Genomic DNA, 17,254 nt, shown 5'->3' on the forward strand with positions numbered 1-17,254 from the left:
GCCCCCACTTTCATTAGTTACCTACGGATCTTTTCGAAAGCTTAACTCATAGAAAAATACAAAAAATAAATTTCTTTTGTGTGTGTTTTCATTCTTTTGATAGTAAGTAGATTCTACACCTTATCCAAAGTTTTTGAACCAGCAAAGGCCTTCTCACGAACATTCACATTTATCTTCAACTGAGTGGATTCTAGTAGGTCGCAAGATCACCCAGAACCTTAGAGTTGATCCTTAGATTAGCTTTTCAAGAGAGGAGTTCGAAAGGATTCCTATCATTAAGCATTGTGCAAAATGAGAACTCAACAAATACCAACACCAATGATCATACCCATAAGGAATTTAGGCACAACACTAGCTATGGCCATCATGAGACTTTCCATCACCATAACACTTGCATATAGGCACAACACAAAAAAGGCATAGCGGTTGAACCCAAGATGTAGCCTAATGATCTAATAACAAACTATCCCTAATATTATTGAAATCATAAGCAAATATGACATCCATGATAGAGTATTTCCCACCGTGAAAGCCACAAATTCATAATGCCCATTAATCCTTTCTCGTTGAAATACCTACATCACATAATAAAAAGTAACAATTTCATTTAGAATCATGAAATTTATACAATTCATAATGATCTAGCTGAAGATATTTCCATTTAGTTCAGCCAAGAGATCAAAACATCAAAGTTGGAATCTTTAGCACATGAATTTGCCTTCACATCTTCAACAAAATATGGTAAGCCTCCAATAGACATGAAAGTAACAAAGCCAAAAATGAAGGAAGCACTAGCTCCTCTGGTGTGAACACATGTTATACAGCATGTTTAAGTGAAAAAATTGAGTAGCACAAAAAATATGTCCATAAAAATCTCACGGGTGACATGAAAATGAAGTCTTACCAGTACGGAATTATAGGATATACCAACATTCAAGTAGATGGTTCCAATATAAATTGTGAGAAAAATGTAGATGACAAGCTTGAGCCAATAATACCCAACATCTTTGCTCATATTAATAAATGACCTATGCATTAAAATATAACACTGCATTAAGAAACTGGCTTGGGTGCCCCTTGAATCGAACACCATTCCTCTCTACAAATCAAAACCTCAAATCACAAAATGCTTCTACAAATTAATTTCCTTCAATATCAGAGTAGTAAGATTCAAAACAAGGGAGCTTACAATTTGTGATAGTTCATGTACTCTAGCCTGTGTTGCTTGATGATGCTCAGAGTGTTGGTACTTCTCCATGAGAGTTTGGGTAGCTTAGCTTGTTGTGATTTTTTCGAAAGGGTCATCTAATTTATTGATGTAATCACATGGAAAAAAGCTTAATCTTCATGAAACAAACACCTTTCAATGAATTGTAAGATTCACAACATCAAATTAAGATCTAGGATGTAGAAAGTACTTGCAATCTCATTGATCCTTTTAGTGTAGCTTTTACTTTGTCAAAATCTGAGTTAATACATCTCAGAAAGTGATTAGATGGCTTCTGGAAAGGTGGGCAAGGAAATCTCACTTTCTCAAAAGACTACAAACATCACAACAATTCTTATTTGTGAGAGTCCATGAATCCAGTTTAGATCAATATTTAATACCACAGGAATCATCACTCAATGTAGCAATTTTTTTAATGGGGAATTTCATATGAAGGGTATTAAATAAGCACATTCCATCTAGAGAAATATATATATTTAAAAAAAATAGTTTATCTGTCTAAAGCTATTGTATTTGTTTATATTTTTTATGCTCAGACCTTAGTTGGGTCATCACTCTACAGGTTTGAGTGTTCTCTAAATGCTTTTTCCTTGTTAATATTTGTGTTATTATTTCATAAATGATAAGTAGTTTTGATTTATATAATACAATTTTTTTATAGATAATATTAAGAGTATTTACTTTGTAATATAAGTATGTATATAAAAAATAGTCTCAGTAATATGACAGTTGACCATTATTGATATTACTGTTAGATTGTTCTAATTCATTTCAAATAGTTTACAAAATTGACATTCATCTAGTCATTTTCAAGTGAAAAGGAAATATAGTTTAATAAATGAGGGAAGCCATTGTACAATGCACAGTGGGCCTTGTAGTTTTAGCAGTAGAGAAACATTTAATATCCATTGAATGTATCTACCAATGACCTCAATTGTTAATAGAAATTTCCAAATAATTCATTTTTGATAGAAAGACTTCCATTAACTTATTCTTCAACTACACTCTAATCTAACCTTAACTCCTCTACAACTTCAAAAAATCTTGTTCCTAGACTAGTAGTAGTAACTCAAATATTCTTAAATACATCAACCTACCATCTAACTAAGCTTGGTGACAATAACTCTAGTATTATTAAATTTAGCAACCAACCATTATAGCAAAGCAAGCTTACCTTGCATGCCTCAGATGCCTTGCCAAGTAAACAATTTTCCCTCTACAGAGAAAGTAGAGACTATCAAAGAGTTCCAACACCTTGCTTCTTGGTTGATGAATTGAAGCTATAATAGTACACCCATCCTTGGCCAATATTCTTAATGTTTGGGTAATAAAAAATGCAAATGCGTTGCAATTAACAATTCACCACATATCAATACATGCAATTTTGAATTAGTGATAATCAATAGTCTACCCAATTAGTCATAACCACTAGTAGTTAGTATTATGTGGTCTTCAAAGAACAATACATTCATTAATGGAGTATTATGTGGTTTATGACGAACAATAAAAAAATTCATTAAAACCCTCTTTGATATTATTCTGGATTCAGGATTTGCCACTAATATAAGAACTAGAGTGACTAATTCTTACCTGTCTAAACCACTTGTTGGTTCATCCAAAAACAACAACCTTGGCCTCATGAGGATTTCCAAGCCAATGATAACTCTTCTCTTTTCTCCACCATTAATTCCTTTCAAGTGTCGATTTCCAATGGGAGTGTTGGCACATTATTAAAGACCCATTTTAACAAGTGTAGACTCCACTAGTGTTGATTTCTCTGACTAGAGCATCTTATCGAGGAGTCTCAAACGAGTAGAGTATGCTATAGTCTCCCGTACAGTCAAGGTCCCAATCAGAGTATCATGTTGAGTTACATATGAATGCAACCAAACATAGGAGAGAAAAAAGTATTTAACATAAAACATCAAAAATTCACCCAAAAATAAGTCAACCCCTATTAAGTACTATTAAGGAGCAACCTATGATTAAATCATACTGCTATTCCAAAGGAGAGATTTTGCTTGCGACGATTCAACTTGATAGATCCAGACTGAAATGCATTAGCTGCCAATCTACCTAATTTCCACAAACAAATAAAAAATGTAAAATGTATCATCAATAGTACATTATGCAACAAAATTCCATCAAGAATGCAACTCCATATAGATAGATAAAAATTTGAATAAGTTTAAATATAGATACATATAAAAGATTGGATGAACTCCATATTTAATGGTGTAGACAATGAAGCAATAATTTCTACTATGTTTTGTTAAAAGACTAGCATCACAAAACTATTAGGATTTGCATGGCGTTGAATGTATCAGGAATCTCTGTTTAGTAACATTCCTATTATATTATTGTAGACTATATAGGATGTTAAAATTAAGTGAGAAATTAAAAGAAATCAATGATTCACTTTAGCCGCCCTACATACGGGAAAGAGTGAAGCCTTTTATGGATATGAAAGAAGCACTCTACAATAGGGAAAGAGTGGATACAAAAAAGACATTGATAAGATGTTGTGGTTTGAAAACACCCAAAAAAAGATTATCCTCAGAGTACAGAGAACAATGTTGAAAATGTGTAATTCTTTTTATTTTCTTTCTCAAGAGAGCAAGGTTATTGTGCAGAGGACTTCTCCCAGGTTTGGTAGAGATGGCCATGTGAGTGTGACAATTAGAGTCATTCTCATTTACAATCATTTTGACATTGTATAGTTCAAATGAATGGTGTGTGGATAATTGCATTGACTTACACTTAATTTTAGATACAAAGCGAGAAACCTAGAGTGGTGGATTTTCCATTGAGGGAAGCAATGGGAGATGTTGCAATTTGCAAGTGTGATACTGATGTTGCTAGTGACACGTCCCTCAATTGTAGTGAGGTTCAAATTTTGTATTCATTGTTAATAAATGATGTAATTTGTAGGAAGATGGCACTCCTATGTATTATAGTTACATGCTATAAGTATTTTTTGTATGGTAATATTTATATTTGTGTTATTGTCCCCTCTATGTAGGGGAGGGGTCAATATAGAATTGAAAAGTCTGCCCAAAGGAGGAAATATTACTGCCTTGTTGAAAGTTGTTTTGTTGATGGGGAAAGAAGTTTTGGGATATTGCAAGGATGAACCTGCATAGGTTATAAATTCACAATCTCCCATTTATTGAGGTACCTCGCCATAGGCAACCTTTTGTAAGGAATAGTAAGCGACATCATTATGAGTCAAAATCAACAAGATACATCTTTAAAAGGGCCATAAGTGTTGATTACTAGATGAGGATAAGGTCTAATGCCCAAAGAAGGCATTTACAATAATACATATGCAAACTGTACAAGGTCTCCTCAGTTGAACTCCTTTCAGAAGAGGGTTTGGCCAAGATTAAAGAGGAAATGTGTTACTACAAGATTGATGAGTTGAGGAAGGAGAGATTGAAAAGAGTTGTAGCATTGGTGAAGAGAAGATAGATCATGGTATGATCAATTTGATATAGTAGCTTGTTCTTTACGCAAAAAATCTGTGCAAACATGTGAACCATATTAGAGCAATTTGTTAATATTCTTTAAATGTCTCACTGACAAGGTACCTCGTCTTTAGTCAATATGGGTTCTGTGGATGATGTTGTTGAAAGATCAACATATGTACCACCTTCTACCTCAGTTGTAGGTGATAAGAGTTGTGTACAATGATCTTGTGCATGATGGAATAAGTCTAGTAGAGGGAAAAGGATCTTTGTAAGTGCTACAAAAATTATTGACTTTGAGGACGATATAAAGGGGATCCCTTCTGCTGCCAGAAGTGAGAGGATGGAGGTAACGAGGAACACAAAATGTTAATTTTCTATTTCTATAATATCAAATAATGTATTAATTTACTTTTTTCACCAGTCATGTGTTTTGTGGTTGTGAACGTTTTGGTTTGATATAAAAAATGGAATGAAAGATTTATTCTATGTCAAACATCCACCATGAAAGACACTGTTGTAACAATAGTTGAGTGTGAAGATGGGAATGTTCTTGCTCTCTTGACTTCTGCATGTGAGTGGGTTAAATTGACATTGGTGAAATGCAGGAGTGGCAATAAGTCTGTGTTATGAAAGCACACACAAGCAATATTGGTCTACGAAAATGAGATTGAAGTTCAAGTAAGTAGTATGTGGTTGGCACAGGAAATGTGTTATTCAACACATATGTTATTAGTGATCTGAATTTGATTATAACCCACTCTTAATGGTAATGGTGGAGTTTAGGGGTGTGCAGGACAAAACAACCTACAGTTGAACATCTTGAAGAAGCGGTATGCTTACATTCAATTTAGTGATTGGTAGAGACTTTATTGTATGAAGTGTTGATAGTAGTGTCCATGTGACTTAATAGCTATATTATTTGCTTATATGTAATGCAGATCGATAATGGTGGTGTTTCCTTTAACACTCTATCCATGATGGAGGACCTAGATGGAGATGTATGTAATGTATTTTGGATTATTGCCCAAAGGAAGATTGGTTTAGAGTTAATGTAATTTGAGAAAGAAATTTTCTACTTTTTGTGGGCCATGACATAGCAAGGAGAGATGTTGTGATGTATCATGATTCTTTGGTTGAGCGATCCATAAGGCTATTTGGAACTATAAGCTCTCACCTATCAGACAATCGAAAACCTGCACCTTTGGAAATGGGCATGGAAAGTTAGATAGATGTGCAAGAGAAGTTACAGAGTCCTTTTCAATTAGTAAAAGTGATAGATGTATCCTTTCTTTCTATTTGTAAGCGATAATATAACCATAATTGTGACAGACAACCTAGGTTTCCTCTAAACATATTTTACAATTGTAGGAAGTGGATGATGATGAGGGAGGCAAAGAGGAAGCAATTTTCTCTTATGCTATTGGTGATCATATAGACCTACAATGTCAGGGTATATTGGTAGGTAAAGGTATCATTGAAGTTGTGGGCAGTGATGTGATGTGCCACAACAAACCACTTTGTGCAGGGGCTGCAAAAGTCAAAATTGTAGAGGTTCTTGACTTGACTACTAGGCTATTGTACCCTCAATTTTTTTTCTAAAGTTTTAAGTGATTTGTTAAATTTATTTGAAGCATGGAACATCTGTGACATGTCCTCTAATATAGATTTGGAGCAACATTAGGTATTATTGTCTCTCTTTTATTTTTGCCTAAGCTTATAGTTTATTGATTTCTGCATATATTGATGTCATTTATTTGGAGGCCGCACTCATCCAACTTGTGTGCATATTGTTAGGGTAAAGTGTAAGACACATCGAAGGTGGCTCAAGAATCCAACAATCCCCTTCCTATCCCTAAAAGACATAGCCTTAGAATTCACATGTTAGGTATCACCCCTCCAATGGTGCACAAGGACCCCGAGAGGCATCATAGATTTTATGAAAGAATTTATTGTGTTGCCCAAAATAGACAATGGAAGAGGGGTAAACCAACGTCAAAACATTAAGGGTTTCTTTATATGCCATTGTGACTAGCAAGGTCTCCAGGTTTTTCATTGAATAGTGTACACAATGTTGTTAGTAGGGTTACTAAGCATTATTGATGCCATTGGTCAAAATTTTCCCTTCTTCAATAAAATTGGAACTGACGCTTATTCTAAATGTGCAATCATTTCCTTTATATTTGTTAAATTCTCTACTATTTTAAGTCCTTGTTTCCAATTCAGTTGGACCATTCAAACTATGTTTTTTGATTTACACATGTTAATTTGTTGCGCTTTGTTGTTAATGTACATCAAGGGAAATCTAAATTTGTCTGGCATATTGGTCATTATTGTTTGCTATCATATTGTGGTTTTTCTATGGTGTGTTTCTAAATTATTTATAATTATTGTCTTTTCAGTTGTGTTTAGTCTATTGGTGATGATTGAATAGGATCAACCATTTTTATAGAGTATTATTTCAATTTATAATGTATCCAATGTTTATTTCAAATGCACAATAGCTTTTATCATAAATTGTTGAATACTTTTCTTCAATTTGATGGATATTTTAATAAATTGGAGATGATTTGATCGTATCACTATATTAAGCCGATACTCCTACTTCTACTGAACAATATTGACTCGATATTCTGCTATTTTGTGACACCTTTTCTATTCATTCTGTTTGCAAAATTCATTTAAAAAAAAATTTGTAAGCAATTTTTTTATTATCAAACTTATTGGAATGTAAACATAGTTCTTATATGTTGATGCAGTCATGGGTAATCGTAAAGATGTCCATAGAAAGGAAGCTCTTGATCAATTATCATCTAATATCTCTATGACTAAAACTGTAGGATTGTCAAAGTTTGCTACTTCTGGGAAGCATGGAAAGATGAATGACTCATCAACTAGGAGGCAATGGCAGAGTTTAGATAAAGTACCTATGTTGGGTGTATTAGATACTGGTGGTGTGGTGGGGCCAACCAATAGTCATGACAATGTGGATAATGTAGGCTCAAATGATCCCACCCTGGATGAAAGCTTCAATAGCTCACTTCAAGAGAAACAAAGTCAGCTTCAAGAGAAACATATATCTTTGTTGTTAGAGAATTTGGCTGTATGTGAAGCAAATTATAAATGCCTAGAGTTGTAGAATGTTGAATTGGAAATAAAAAATGTTGAATTGGAGATGAAAAACAAAGAGCTTGACATGTTTCTTATAGAGGTTAAGGAGAATAATATGGAGTACTCCCTTCAACTACATGAACAACAATTGATCAATCACAATTTGGAGGATTCACTTGTTGTGAATAAGAAGATGTTCTCTAACTCAACCCCATACATACGAGGACATGTTAGATGTATTAAGAGGTTATACTAAAGGGTTGAAGGTGAAGTACATTGATGTGGTTGGTTTGCTTTTTGATAGAGGGCAACAACCAACTTCCACCCTGTCTTCAACACACATATGTGAAAGTGCACGAAAATGTGGTTAGATGCACATATGTAATTGAATATTTTGAGCCACATGTGGCTATTGCTCATTTCAATGAAAAATCCCAGTTGTAGCGAACACTGTCATATGAACCCAATGTTTCGATATATAAACTAACATCATATGAAAAAAAGGAGACCATTGGCACTTACATTTGACAATTTGGTTCATTGATAATTGATATCTGAAATATATTTTGTACACTATTAATGTTTATAAATCATTACGGGTCCACTTTACTTGTCAATATGTTAATGGAATGCCATTGTTATATACATATTATTGCTCTTATTTTGCAAGGACTAAATGCAATAAATGTCATGGATGGATTGAGGTTTTTTCTTATTAAGTAAATCTTTCATATTAGATGACTTTCAATCATAATCTCACATGATCTACAATTTATTTAAATAAGGTGCATTACTGCTCGTTTCATTTCATACACTACATAATGCGAGAAATTTGATGAAAGGATGTAAGAAATTACAAATGAAGTATTTCTTTTCTATGAAATTAGTATGTGTTACTTTTTTTTTTTTCTATGGTTGGTTGAATGTAGACATTATTTTCCATTAAAATTTTTTTTTGCATGGTTTTGAGGCTACAAGAAACCAATAGTAGTTGACTTGAAATGGAAAATGGCTCCTATAATAGCAGACAATTACAATTCAATTTATTTCAATTAGATGTTATCAACATACAATAAAGGCAAGTATTGCTTTGTGGAGAGAAACCATATCATAATTGATTCAAAAATACCTTTAGAAGAAATTATTGAAATTGAGCAACTGATTCTTACCAATAAATAGGAAGTATACCAAATTCATAAGTAGGCTTTTAATTTGTAAATGCATTTTTTGTACACAACTTCTATATAGATGGTTGACAATAGGATGTGTTCCCTTTTTGTGGCTCTAATAATAGAAAATACATAATATTAATAATCTAGAAGTTACATATATTGCAAAAAATCATTATTACTGCCCTTTAAATATACTAAGAATTTATATACATTACATAGATGTTTGGCATAGTTATCATCCTTGTAAACATACACATATTTTGTTGACACTTGCATTGAAAATTCCTGTCGGGCCATTCTGTGTATTATCATCAACACATGATCAACCATGTCATATGTGGTCTTCAATTTTGAGAGATCATCTGAGAAACTATTAGCAAACAATGATCTCCATTTCTATACTAGCATTGGAAAACCATCTTCGAGGATGTTGGGAAATACATGCATAACTTCAAACTCGAGTTTTATCATATCAAAGCATAACATCTCAGCTCAATTTGCATGTTGTTTCAAGATTTCATGTCCAAACCATTAATGCCATGAGTTTAGAGTATCATTTGTCTTTAAATCTTCTTTGATACTGACCTTTAATCTTTCATTCTCTTGTATAGCTTTGAAAGTGCCAGAGTAAAGGACCCAATACTTGTCCACCATCTTCATTAACTTGTGACATATGTTTTCAACAATTCTAATTGGCAAGTCATCTAGCTGATCACGTCTTTTTGTAAGCATGTTATCCAATTTCTATGCTTTATTGCGCTAGAAACTTACATCCTCCATTCCATCCATATCTCTTTGTCCCTGATCATGGTCTACAGTTTCAAAATTAAAGCCTTTGCATTTCCCTCCCTCCAACATAATAGCTTTTTGTTTCCATGCTTCCTTTTCAATCTTTGAATTTTCAAACAATGATTTGTACTTGTTCACCATTCTGAGCAACTCATCTACCTAAGCTTGGTTCTTCGTTGCAATAGTGACATTCAACAATGCCATGTGCCTTGGGTCTATTATGCTTAGTTTATGGATTTTTATTTGACATGAAGCTTCATTACTATCCATCACAATTGGTCTTTCATCTGTGTCATTTGATCCTCGCAGTAATAAAGCTTTCTCTTATGGATCCTTCACTAATGTGTTACCAAGATTTATAGAATCCTCTGGTTTACAACCTTTTACTCCATCTTTTTATTTTTCATAACATTCATGCACTTCTACATATTGCAAATGACAACCTTAGTATATCAAAACACCAACATTGTTAACTATTCTCCCGGTCTTACGTGGAGTTATGTCCTCAAGTTCCTTTTGCACCTTATCCTGTAACTTTCTCTGTCATTTCACAATCCAACTTATTTGAAGTTTGGCTTAACTACCTTAAATTGTATTGAAATGATAAATATCTAAACTCATTGGAATATATGAAATCATCATTACATACGAACTAGTTATGTTCAATTTCCCTAATATCAAGTGATCGTATTGTATAGAGGGGCTCCAAGTTTAGTTCTCTAGTGACAACGTCCCCTAAAATAGGTCTACATTCACCATAACTATCTTCTCTTTCTTCTATGTGCTCTGCCTGTATATATTATTGACATGATAGATGAGCAATGACAATTTCTCATTCTTGTAGCAAACCATCAGGAACATTACTCAAACTCTCGCCTTTCTCTTCTAACAATTTGAAAGCTCTGCTAAGTGGATCTTTGATACCACTGAGAAGGTCTATATTAATCTTCCCTTTTCTTAATTTCTACTCAAATGATCTCACCACATTTCTGTATGTCTTCTTTCTGCTTACAATTTCATCCCTTTCCAAGTTCCTAATTAGATCATTAATCAGTACTGCCCTATGTTCAACAGGACATAATTTTTGAGAAGCCCTTGCCCTTTCTATATATCCCTCTAGGTTAAATTCTCTCCTCAATTCACCCTGACTTAGTCCATATCTGCTAAGTTTCTTAGTAATACGGTCAAAACTCTGCAATGTCTTGACCATGAAATCCCCAAATGACATTGTGCCAGGCAAGAATGATTGATTGCTCTTTGAAGTCAAGTGTTGTGTATTGGATATTTCCATTTGTGACACAATTTCTAGATATGTGATTCAATCAGGTACTATGATGGGGAGGTTGTGAGGGCATCCTTCATAACCATATACTCTAATTCTAGTGAAATTGTCAAATGTATACTAGTCACCCCAATTGTGGTCTACTGGGCTTTGGTTGAGATACTATTTAGGCATTAGGAACATTTTTTCTTTGGCGACAGGGTATGATTGTATTCCCCCCTTAGCAATTTCATAAGTGGTTTCACAAAGTGCTCTTCAAAACATAAGTAGTTTGAAACTAGGCATCTCCAATCCCAAACCTTGAGCCATAACTATACAGACAACCTAAACCCCTGAACATCATGTTGCTGAATTAGTAATCCTTCTTCCCAAGCATTATTCTCTTGGTTGAAGAAGATCAACATATGCATAAAAAAAGAGTAATGCTTGAAACAAAAACATGGACAAATCATTTTTTAATACGAGAAGGTCCTCATTTATCTTGCTAGCAACAAATGTTGCAAAATTAAAATTCCTTAGCTGGTTTGATTGAATGTCAGTTGTAACAACCATCAATGAAATGTCCATTAATGGAGGGGCATCAATTCCAAATACTTGTCTAGCTGATATGTAAGTATACTATAGGTGAGGGTGTAACATATTCATATCAAATGGTGGACTGCCATTTCTCTCTAATATGGCTCTTGTACCTCCAATCTTCGGATGATGGACTAGCAACAAAAAAACCTTGTAGAAGCTCTCCATACAAAAATAATCCTCTCTTAATTTTGGTATATTCAAAATTGTTTCGTAACCCATCTCTAGTTGAAAAACTTTCTCAATTGCAGGTTTTGTAATACTAATTATTACTTTACCAGACTATGATTTGGCTGTCTTTATTTCAGTATCATATCTATTTATAATTTCTTGCAATAGGTCAATATTGACAAATACATTTGGAATGATGAGTTTGCCTATACTTGTTGTCCATCCTTGAAAAAATGGGCATCTTTCCAATCTTCTGTTGTAATCAAACAAAAACAATTCATATCCCATCTTCATTGTGCATACATCCTCGGCCTCTCCACACCTATCTTCAAGTCCCACCTCCCCCGCCATCACTCTTTTCAAATTTTGAGAAGATAGTGGTGGCTGGTCCGATAGATCTTGTTTAAGATGTCTCCCCTCTGCTTTATGCCTCTTATGTTTGTGTTGTTCATTGGATTGCAATATTCAAACATCATTTTTCTTCTTTTCCATTTTCTTTTTGGGAAATGAAGGTTCCATTTTCAACTTAATTTGAGAAAAAAATAACGGTCATGACTAGATTCAAATCTCATGCCAAACAAACTTCGTTCATTAGTTTTTAGTGGCATCGATTAAGCATTCTTAACACTCATTCCACAAAACATGAGTGGCTGCGTATGAAACCCTTGGTTTATTTTATTTCTTAAATCTTGAGTGGAAGGCATAACTCACTTGAAAGTTGTGGTTCCAAAATCTATTTCCATAGCTTCCACAAGCATGGGCAACCCTAATTCTATGAAACCCTAGCTTCCATTCTCAGTATCTTTCTCCAATGCCCTGCCTCACTCAAAATTATAGGTTTGAAAGCATTTATAGTTACTTGTCATGGTGGACACCTTTGATCGAAAAAAGGAAAATTATATAGAATGACATTTATTTTTCCGTGTTAGAAACCTCTATCGATAGAAATGTTCTTTCTTGGTTTGATGTTTCTTTTCAATTGCATATCCGTGGGTCCAAAAATTTATTGTTGTAATTTTTGCCAAATGTGCAAATAAAAGGTTTTGCACCTTCACGGCCACAGATAATTGAACATTCAAATAGGCTGTGAACAAGCAATTAGTTGTAAATTTATTAAATATTTTTTAGCAGTTTGAGTATTATCAAAAATACATTGCAGTTTCATCCATATTTGCATACTGTTATTGACCAGTTAGGGTAATCTCGCAAACACATTCATCCAAATTTTCATTATGCAATGCGATGCGAGTATACAAAATTTGTTAATTCTTTTTAGGTAGTTTAGGGTTTATGAGTATTATTGAAACCACATTATAGTTTCATGCATATTCGATATTGTTAATGACTCATAATATAAACAATGCATAATAGTTTCATCCATATTTTCATTATGTAATAAGGAGCTTATCGCCAGATCACAACGTTTATAAGAGAAAAGCAAAATGAAGTTGTGGAGGCACGAATAAAGGAAATCACACCATCACAAGGTAGAAGTAGTGGTTAAAGAAAAGAGATGCAAGGTTACAAGACAATGAAGATAATCCTAATTCTCATGGTCGTAGCTAGAAACAAAGAAATAGAAGAAATTGTGGTGAAACAACGAAAGGTGGTTTTCACACCATCGCAACTCTTAGTTCCAAAAACATAAAACAATTTTCAGCATCTTGTTTGAGGGTTGTAAAGAAGTGATAAGGTAAGAATATAAAGCATCACAACATCACAAGGATACAAGGTGTTAGGGTATAAATGGAAGTGAAAGTGCAAGATGTTAGATAAATAGCTCATCGTTGGATCATAGTGGTCAGAAAGATAAAGTATAATGAAGTTGTGAAGGAGCAAATGAGGGTAATCGCAACATTGTAAGCTAGACTCAACAGTTAAAGAGATAAGATGTGAGGTTGTGAAACATCAAAAGAGTAACCTTGTTCACATAGTTGCAGTTGGAAATAAGAAAAGTGAGGAAAACGTGGCAAGGCAGTGATAAGGTGGTCTTCACAATGTCGCAAATGTCAGTTTTAGGGCATGAAAGCAGTTTTAACAACCATGTCTGAGATTTTCAACCCATTTTCAAGTGTGCTGATCTTAAAGGGAGTCTGATCTTAAATACCATTAATACCACACTCCCATTGTAGAAGTCAATAAAGTTTGAAAGATAGGGAAATTCCCATTTTCATTACCATTTTTATAATTGCATAAGTTTTCTGAGTGAATTTCAAGTTACAGAGTGATTTCTAGTGACTTTTTAGCATCCAGTATATAGAGTTGACATAATTACTTACAAAAATGACCTAGAGAGAAGGAGAACTAATTTCACAAGTAGTGAGTGAAGACCTAGCTATGTAGCCAAAAGTCCCCAACATGTTTGTAGAAGAATGGATACATATCTTACTTGGTTCATCCAATGCCCAAAATGCAGACGACCACACTTTCAAGGACCCATATGTACTTTGCAAAGATGTAGAGGTTCCTGACAGAAATGGATATGAGTTGTTCCAGTATTTCTACAAGAATAGAACAACAAATATTCTAGCTTGTAACCCTTCGGAAAGGACTTGGGCAAGTTAATTATGCTAGAAGTGTTTGTAGATATGAACCTAGTGAAAGCATTAATCAAGTGCTACAATCTTGATAACAAGTCATTCCACAGAAGGGATTGAATTATTTTCTTATCCTTGGACAAAGAAAAATTCATAGAAGCATTCGACTTGGGAGGACCTATGTCAGTGCCAATTGAGATAGAGGAATGGAATGATAATTTCAAGAAGCATAAGAGCTTCTACATGGGTAGGGTGATGACCATACACATTCCTTCATCAAAAAAGGACATTGGAGACATTCTAAAGAAGAAATAGATTGAAAAGGTCATGCCCCTTAAATTATTCCAAAGATATTTAGAATACTGTATTTGGAATCAACAAAGCCCTAGGTTCATATGGGACCATGAATACTGTGGGAGCACATTATATCATGGCTTTGAATATCCAAGACCCAAATCACAATGTTGGGTATGATTTTGTGGAGTATATCATTGATAGAATCCATGAGGAGATCATTGTTTCTTAGCAAGGACAATGGGATAATTTTAAATTCCATCATTACTCCCTGATCATGTGTAGTGCCTGCCCCTAGTTCACATTCTATTATCATTGTCAAATTCTTTTAAGCTAATTTTATGCATTGATTAGTTTTAGAGATACTAGATTTACATTATTATGATATTATTTCATGACTTTGATTACAAATGCATCGGTTATTATTGCTTAGTTGATTTCATTCATGTGTTGTTAATGGTATTTTGATGATCTTAGTTAGTAAATGTGGTTTCTTTCATAAAAATGTTAACATGATGTCTTTAATGATGATTATGTTGTATTGATAGAGATGCATTATTATATGTATGCATTTGATCTTAGATTTGTGATTATTATACTTACCCCATACTTGCATGTGTATGGTGTGTGTTTATTTTATTTTTCTGTCTGACATGTTTGATGTGGTTAAGGGAGGGAGTCGTAGTCACCTGCTAGTCGGGATCTACACGATGAACCACTCCCCGCCATTGTCTGTTTAGTTTAGATATATTATATACATGTACATGCTTGGCTTTTATGCAGGATGCAGGTACCGGGCATCGACTTCCCTGAATTGCCAGGATGAGCGTGCCCTATTACAAATACTCAAATGGTGAGAATGGGAAGATAATGATCAGGTCCAATCCTAGCCATAAGCCTATAATATTTGTTCTGCAAGGAGGACTCGTAACAAACTGTCTACCCTTTTTAAACCTGTGTGTATTTTGTGCGTATGTTGTTTTGTGAGTCTTTGATGAAATTCTATTAATTAAGTCTAATTAATAGATTAAATTAATAATTTAATTTAATGGAAAATTATTATGATATTATGAATATTTAATTATATTTAATTAATTGAGAAATTAATTAAATATAAAGAATTAAATTGAAGATAAAAGTTTTAAGAGTAAATTTAGAACATGATAATATTTATTTAATTTAATAATAATATATTTAGAGTTCATTTTTAAATAAATGCTAAATATTATTGTTATCTAAGTTAATAAATATTTATCAAGTTAAATGTTCAAAAAAAATATTAAAAGGAGAAAGATATTAAATTATGAATATGTTTTAAGTTCGCATGAATAAGTTTAAAATATAGAAATTAATTTAAAAGATAAAAACATGTGAACTTGAATAAAAGTATTTTAATAAAGTACGCATGAGATTAAAATTATAAATTAACTTTAAAAGCAAAGTCAAAGTGGAAAGTTAAATAAAGTAATTTAACAATTCACTTAAAGTGCATGAAGGATTAATAAAAGAATATCTTAATTAAAAAGAAAATTAATTGTGCATGAATGAATTAATTAAATAAGAAAGAATTAAATATTGGAGATAAAAGTTAAAGTTTAAATTTAGAACTTGATTATATTTATTTAATTTAATAATAATATATTTAGAGTGCATTTTTAAATAAATGCTAAATATTATTGTTATTTAAGTTAATAAATATTTTATCAATTAAGTTTCTAAAAATGAAATTAAAAGTGAAAAGATATTTAATTATCATAAAGATTATAGTTCGCATGAATTATGCATGAGTTAAAAATAAAATTAATTAAAAGATAAAAATATGAACTTGAATAAAGATATTTTAATAATGTGCACATGAGATTTAAAAAAGTTATAAATTTATTAAAGTAAAGTGGAAAGTTAAATAAAGTAATTTAACAATTCACTTAACGTGCATGAAAGGAATAATAAAATAATAATTTTAATTAAAAGGGAAATTAATTGAGCATGAATGAATTAATTAAATAAAGTAATTATTATTTTAGAGTTGTGGGGACAGAAGCCCTAAAAGGTAATTAGATTCTATATTAGAGGGTTTTGGGTCATTATTGCACACACAGGTTTTTAGGGAACACACTTTTGGAAAGGGGAGCAAAGAAATCTTTGGAAGCTTGGAAGGGTTCGGATTAGCAAGGGTTTCACCAGATTGTTAGCATCAGATCAAGGTAGGGTTTGTGAACCATTCTAGAAACACTTTCGGATCTTTGTCTTCTTCGTGCTTGTTGGAAATTGCTTTCTCAAATTTTATTGAATGAATCTTGCTACCTTTCTTCTGAATCTTTTGCGATTTGATTTCTTCTAGGAATCGGGATTGAAAAACTATTTAGAAAACCTTGTTTTACTTCTGAAAGAAATTTAGTATTAAATTGAAATTTGGGTTTTGAATTAAAATGGAATTAAGAAATTTAAATTTGGAAGGGGTTTGTTTTTGGAAATGAAAATCTTAGGATTGAAAATTCGAAGGGTTCAATTTATTTTTCCTATCAGTTTAATATCGTAAATGTTATTAAAATATGTATATATTAAAATAATATTGTTATGAAGTTCGTTGAGAAAAATATTATAAAATAAAGAATATAGAATTATAA

General features: G+C 32.8%; 1 pseudogene; it reads right to left on the reverse strand.

The window, feature by feature from the left end:
• Positions 1-299: 299 nt before the first annotated feature.
• LOC149543373 (ABC transporter G family member 11-like) lies at positions 300-3,455 on the reverse strand (annotated as a pseudogene).
• Between the last annotated feature and the right edge of the window lie 13,799 nt (positions 3,456-17,254).

The sequence above is a fragment of the Cupressus sempervirens genome, chromosome 8, assembly GCF_028749045.1.
Source record: "Cupressus sempervirens isolate cs-2001-9-10 chromosome 8, ASM2874904v1, whole genome shotgun sequence".
Classification (NCBI taxonomy): Eukaryota; Viridiplantae; Streptophyta; class Pinopsida; order Cupressales; family Cupressaceae; genus Cupressus; species Cupressus sempervirens.